The following is a 7357-nucleotide window of genomic DNA, read 5'->3' as shown; positions in this document are numbered from 1 at the left end:
CCCCCACTTGCATACACTTGAAGGCAAGCATTCTGAACCCTGGCATAATATTTTTGTGTGTTGTTTGATACGGTTACAACAACACCTTGACATGGAGCATTCGTTATTTTATGTGGCGATACGATCATACGCGTGAGTGCATAATGAGATTCTTTGCTGTTAGAAATGGATATGCTGGTGATAGTAATCATGCTCGTAAGCTTTTCATGCATACCGGAAGGAAGCCGGGAAAGTCTCTGTCTTGGGTAGACACGAGCTTGTCCCTAGTTCCTCGTCGAGACGAGTATGTCCGGTATGGCATGGTGAGGTATGATGAGTGGTGGCTTTATCTGTTAATGGAACTATCTTTGTTATGCTAATCATACAGGGAATACTTGGACCTCCTGAGTCGGCCGTAGATCAAATCTTGTTCCAGTAACCCCCATACTTGTTTCGTACTACCACTTGTCCCTGCCGCAGGTAGGGAACGGTTCAGTAAGTTGTCAACCCCTTCCTAGCACACACCGTACAGAGAGGCCATGGTGGAAGATACCGGATGCATCCGGTAGGCATGCCACCTGGTCCGGGGGCATGGGTGTTTCCGGTTGGGACCGAGAGGCGGGCACCCCTTAGAGCACGCGATATAAATTTGATCCCATGCCACGCGAGGTTGTAGCCTCCCCACTTAGAGTTTTGCTTAACAGGTGTCGTGGGTGATTCCAGACACCGGTAAGTTAGGCTGGTGTGTGCGGTCAGGTGTGTTTTCAATTAAAAGACCGTAGACGGAATTAGTCCCGATGGACTAAAGAAATCCGTTACTCGTGGGTAAAGAGTACACCCTCTGCAGAGGTTAAATCTATTCGAATAGCCGTGTCCATGGGTAAGGACTACAGTCTGAGATGGGTTTAGTGTCGGTCATAGTGTCGGTCTTCGGAGGAAAAACTGCTAAACCAGAACATAGATTATGACCTGTGACATATGAGGATTATGATTATTATTATTGTGGACTAACCATTTACATTATTTGAATTATTGAGTATCCCTGGGACGGTTCTACCTCCTGGATATTCACTGTGATTATTCTTATATAAGCCCTTTATGTGGTGTCGCTCAGACGCCCGACTGCGGCATGCTTGTTATTTATTTATTCTTTATAGGCCCTTTATGTGGTGTCGCTCAGACGCCCGACTGTGGCATGCTTGTTATTTATTTACTTTATAAGCCCTTTATGTGGTGTCGCTCAGACGCCCGACTGTGGCATGCTTGTTATTTAAATTCTTTATAAGCCCTTTATGTGGTGTCGCTCAGACGCCCGACTGAGGCATGATTTATCTTATTTTCCTTTCGAGGCGTCGCTTTAGACACTCGATCGGTGCATTCTATTTCCACTCCCGTATTGCATATTCATATTTTATATGAACAACCTGCATGCGTGCATCATGAATTTTGTTTATTTCGTGACTGACATTATGAGCATAGAATATTTCGGAGCATGATTATCCCTTGTTATATTATACCCGTGTTCATAATGTTTGCGAGTACATTCAAACGTACTCACTGGCTTGTCCCTGGCTATTGTCTTGGCCAGATTTCTCGCATGGAGAGGAGCGTTGTGATGACAGCCCCGGAACCTACGCAATGATGATAGCAGCCTCGCGAAGATAGGAGTTATCCTGGTCAGCTGTTCCTGTGGGAAATGGAGTCCCATAGACACAGATGAACCACGAACCGCTTCCGCCATCAATCACTAGAAACCAATTGTTGTACTCATAGGCCACAATGGTCTTGTACTACATATTTTGTACTTTGCTTGGAATTTCTGTAACAAGTTGGTGCCTCATCAGCTAACAGTAATCCTGGGGCTGGTGAGCACAAGGGCCATTTTCTGGGAAATTAATATCCCGAAAATCCGGTCCTGACATATGTCCCATTCCGTGAGTTGATCTTGTGATCATTAAGATGACCCTAAGTTGCTCGAACCTCAGGAAGATTGGTTCTTCTAAAATTCCCCCTTTCTATTCGTTGTCATGTTGGATGTAGTTCTCAAAGCAAGACGTCAAGGTCAAGGTGATGCAATGAATCAACATCCTCGAGATGACATTTGGATCATGAAGAATCGTGATTGGCTTTGTGTCCCCTCTGTCTACTTACCCTATGCTTGAATCTCGGGACGAGCTTCTTGTTTAGTGGGGGTGAGTTATCACATCCCTAGTTCTAGTAATGCCTAGTGCTAGCATCTGGTGTTGCATCATGTTTAAATTTCAGTTAAACTTGAAATGGGGATGTTCAAACCCCAGCACCAAACGAAATGCAACTAGGTTCAAAATAAAAATATTTTCAATGAACCTGAAATGCCCTTCAAAAATGTTCATCATCTTTGCCTTGGTCTAGAACCTCTGACAAAATTGGTTCACAATTTTCTAGGTCATCTTAAGGTCACTGGATTAAATCATATGCTATTTGCATTTGGGCATTTAAATGCTACTAATTATTTTAAATGTCCAAACAATCCTAAACTGAAATGTTCCATGTTGGTTATATGCTAAACAGTGGGCATGAGCAGTTTGGTGATTTTTGAAAGTGCCTAAGCATTTTTAGAAAAACCACAAAGTTACAGAAAAATAGAAAAACTGAAACAAAAAGAAGAGAGAGAGAGAAAGGATACCTACCTGGGCTTACCTCCTGTGCAGCCCACTTGGACGGCCCATCTGGCTGGCCCAGCCCACCAGGGGCATGCCTGTCTTCTTCCCCATGCCAGCGCACGAAGCAGCTCGGTGGCGAGCGCCGACGTCGCGCTTGGCCACCTCCTGCTTGCTGCCGCCTCCCCGACGTCGCCCTAGAGACGCCACGCACCCCCCTAGGCCCTCTCAGCCTCTCCCCAAGCTCCTCTCCTCCTCTGGCTCTCTCGCACGCAACCACCGAGCGCTGTCGTCGTCGCCGCCGAGCACAACCGCGGCCATCGCCTCTCCCTCGCCTCTCCGTGCTGTCCAGAGGCTCCGCCTCGACGCTACGGAGCCCCAAGACGAAGCACGCGCCCGCGGGACGCCCGAAGCGACGCCATCATCCTCATCCTCGCCTTCGGACGCCGGAGATTCCCCTCGCCGCCCCGCTCGCTTCAGCCTCTCCCCGAGCTCGCCGACTCGCTCCTCGTGTTCACCGTGAGCTGCTGATCATCCTCCCCCTCTCCGTTTTCTCTCTTGCACTCCGTAGCCACCGCGCCCCTCTCGCCCGACTGCGCCGCCGCCTGCACTCGTCGCCGATGCAGCTCCGGTGACCATTTGGTCCTGGGCGTGCGTCCAACATGCTCACCACCGCGCGTAGAGCCTCCCTAGCGCCGCGCTGCGCTCGTTTACGCACCGCAGCACCGAGCCCGTGAACACCCGAACGCCGGCCGCCGCATTCGTGCTCGCCGCCGTCGACTCAGGCCACCCCAGCTCCAGCCACTACCTCCATTCGATGCGCCTCACTTCCAGGAGCATGTAGGAACAAACCGCGCGGCGAATGGCGCCTTGAGCAGCGTTTCCGCAGCTCGCCGCCATGTCTGGCCTCGTCGGCGTCATGTCGCCGGTGGGTTTGACCCATTTGACGATGTGGGCCCCGCCCCTGGTCAAACCTAGATTAGGAGTTAAACTAATACTAATTTAGTTAGTTTAGCTAACCACTGACACGCGGGACCCACTGATCAGTTTGACCTGGACCGACCCCGTTGACCGCTGACGTCACAGTGACGCAATGCTGACGCAATAAAGTATTTTCTGGATTTAGTTATAATCAGGAAATTCCAGAAAATGTAGCAAACTTCAAAAATTCATAGAAATTAATCTGTAACTCCAAATGAAAAGATTTATATATGAAAAATGATCAGAAAAATCCAATCTTTCCATCTGTGCTGGTTTCATGCATGTTAGAACACTTTAACCTTGCTGTTTAGGTGAAACAAGTTAATGCACTAATATGACCTCTTATTTTGGGTTTGCATTTGAATCCTTGATTCAAATGAACTCAAACCAATCTGTTCTACGTTGCATTAGCCAAAACACACTCATTTTGCCATGTCATTGCACACATCATATTGTTGCATATTGCCATGTGATGATTGTGTTTCGATGTGTTCTTCGTGGTAGGTTCTGCCTCCGAGGATATTCGCGAGTATCCAACTAAAGGGCAGTATCCTACTACCACTCCACAAGGCAAGCAAAACCCCGTTGTTCATTCTGATACAATCCCACTCTCTCGCTCCTGCTCTCTTTTACTGCATTAGGACAACAACGATTCAACTGTTACATGCTGCGATAGCTGAACCCCTTTTCCTTTGCATGACCTGTCATTGCCACAGTAAATAGATGAAACCCACTAGCATGAATAGGAGTTGTTTGAGCCCTGATGTGCCTACTAATTCATGCTTGTTTGTCATGCCTGCTACTGCTTAGAGTTGAGTCAGGTCTGATTCATCGGGGATGAATTGGAATGGTGATGAACATGTCCTACTGTGTGTGAGCTAAGTGTGTGAACACGATTTGGTAAAGGTAGCGGTGAGAGGCCATGTAGGAGTACATGGTGGGTTGTCTCATTGAAACCGTCCTCAGGAACTGAGTTCTGTGTTTGTGATCCATGAACAGCTACTACCACACGTTGGGCCCTGAAATATGACCCCGCTCGACTTATTAACCGCCCTTGTCCTCTGTCAGGGAGTTGCAACTAGTTTCTGGTGTTTATAGGATATGTGTTGGAGGTCGTGCGTAGCGCTGACCCTAGGGGTGGGCTATGATGCGGTAGATACAACGTGGCACGGTGTACCGGGCGCCCGTTTGGTGTCTCGGGAGCCATGCACACATCGTTTGGGGCTGTGAGCGAAACCCCGGCCGGATCTCCTCACGGATGGAACCCGAATAGGCGATAAACCTAGACTAGAGACTTGTGTGGTTAGTTAGGTCGTGGTCTACACCCACGTCGGCTTTCGCTTGAAGTCTGCCGAGCACATGTCGTGTGCGGACGCTAAGTGGTGGAAACATGTGTGAAGAAGTACACCCCTTCAGGGTTATAAATGATCTATTTGAATAGCCGTGTCCGCGGTAAAGGACTTCTGGGTTGCCTATAACAGTTCATAGACAAGTGAAAGTGGATACTCTAAAACTCGCAAGATAAGCGTGAGTGCTATGGATGGCCTCCTCGTAGGGAGACGGGAGCGGATCCATCGTGGTGTATTGTTATGGTGTATTGTTACAAATTAGCTTGTTACCTCAACTACGATCTTGTGCCCTCGGCAGGATCTTGTAGATAGTCAGGCTTCTCAGCCTTTTTCATTTGTAGATGTCTGTACTCAGACATGTTAAGCTTCCGCATGTGCTTTGACTTGTATGCTATGAATGCTGGGTCGAGAGACCCATGTTTGTAATATCTCGCTCCTCGGAGCCTAATGAATAAATGCTCTGAGTTGTAGAGTCTTGTTGTGATGCCATGTTGTATTTGCACATATCGGGCATATTGTGTGTATGATTGAAATGCTTGGTATGTGTGGGATCCGACAACCTAGTTGTTTATCCTTGGTAGCCTCTCTTATGGGGAAATGTAGTCTTGTGCTTCCATGAGCCATAGTAGTCCGCTACAGCCCGGTTCACCGGAGTCCTGCTAGCCCAGCACTACTGCTCCGGAACACTTGACTGGCCGGCATGTGATTCACTTCGTTCCTGTGTCTGTCCCTTCGGGGAAATGTCACGCGGTGGCATCCGGAGTCCTGTTAGCCCAGTGCTATAGCCCGGATTCACACGCTGCTGACCGACATGCTCGATGTTGATTCATGTATGCCTGTCCCCATAAGTTAGTGCCACTTTGGGTTCACGACTAGTCATGTCGGCCTGGGTTCTCTGTCATATGGATGCTAGCGACACTATCATATACGTGAGCCAAAAGGCGCAAACGGTCCCGGGCCATGGTAAGGCGACACCCGTGGGAATACCGTGCGTGAGGCCGCAAAGTGATATGAGGTGTTACAGGCTAGATCGGTGTGATTTAGAATCGGGGTCCTGACAATCAATCATAGTCCTTTCGATAAGTAAGAGTGTTGAACCCAACGAGGAGCAGAAGGAAATGATAAGCAGTTTTCAGCAAGGTATTTTCTGCAAGAACTGGAATTGTCGGTAACAGGTAGTTTGATAACAAGATAATTTGTAACGAGCAAGTAACAATAATGGTAACAAAAGTGCAGCAAGGTAGTCCAATCCTTTTGTAGCAAAGTATAGGCCGAAACGGTCTCTTATAATAAGCAAAGCGTTATTGAGGACACAAGGGAATTTCATCTACTCACTTTCATCATGTTTGTTTGATTCGCGTTCGCTACTTTGATAATATGATATATGGGTGGACCAGTGCTTGGGTGTTGTTCTTACCTGAACAAGCCTCCCAGTTATGATTAACCCCTCTCGCAAGCATCCACAACTACGAAAGAAGAAGTAAGATAAAATCTAACCATAGCTTTAAACGTATGGATCCATATCAGCCCCTTACAGCATAGCGCATAAACTAGGGTTTAAACTTCTGTCACTCTAGCAACCCATCATCTAATAACTACTCCACAATTCATTCCCTTAGGCCCAAAGATGGTGAAGTGTCATGTAGTCGATGTGCACATTACACCACTAAGGGAATCACAACACACATATCATCAAAATATCGAACGAATACCAAATTCACATGATTACTTATGACCAGACTTCTCCCATGTCCTCAAGAACAAAAGTAACTACTCACAAAACATATTCATGCTCAAGATCAGAGGGGTATTGAATTGCATATTAGATCTGAACATATAATATTGTTGGGGAACATAGTAATTTCAAAAAAATTCCTACGCACACGCAAGATCATGGTGAAGCAGAGCAACGAGCGGGAGAGTGTTGTCCACGTACCTTCGTAGACCGTAAGCGGAAGCGTTATGACAATGCAGTTGATGTAGTCGTACGTCTTCACGATCGACCGATCCTAGCACCGAAGGTACGGCACCTCCACGGACTGCACACGTTCAGCTCGGCGACGTCCCACGAACTCACGATCCAGTAGAGCTTCGAGGGAGAGCTTTGTCAGCACGACGTCGTGATGACGGTGATGATGAAGTTACCAACGCAAGGCTTCGCCTAAGCACCGCTACGATATGACCGAGGTGGATTATGGTGGAGGGGGGCACCGCACACAGCTAAGAGAGCAATGATCAACTTGTGTGTCTATGGGGTGCCCCCTCCCCCGTATATAAAGGAGTGGAGGAGGGGGAGGGGCCGACCCTCCTAGGTGCGCCCCAAGGGGAGTCCTACTCCCACTGGGAGTAGGATTCCCCCCTTCCCTAGTTAGATTAGGAGAGAAGGAAGGGGAAGGAGGGAGGAAGGAA

Source organism: Triticum aestivum, chromosome 5D, assembly GCF_018294505.1.
Source record: "Triticum aestivum cultivar Chinese Spring chromosome 5D, IWGSC CS RefSeq v2.1, whole genome shotgun sequence".
In the NCBI taxonomy this organism is placed as follows: domain Eukaryota; kingdom Viridiplantae; phylum Streptophyta; class Magnoliopsida; order Poales; family Poaceae; genus Triticum; species Triticum aestivum.
Note: the sequence above shows the minus strand (reverse complement) of the source record.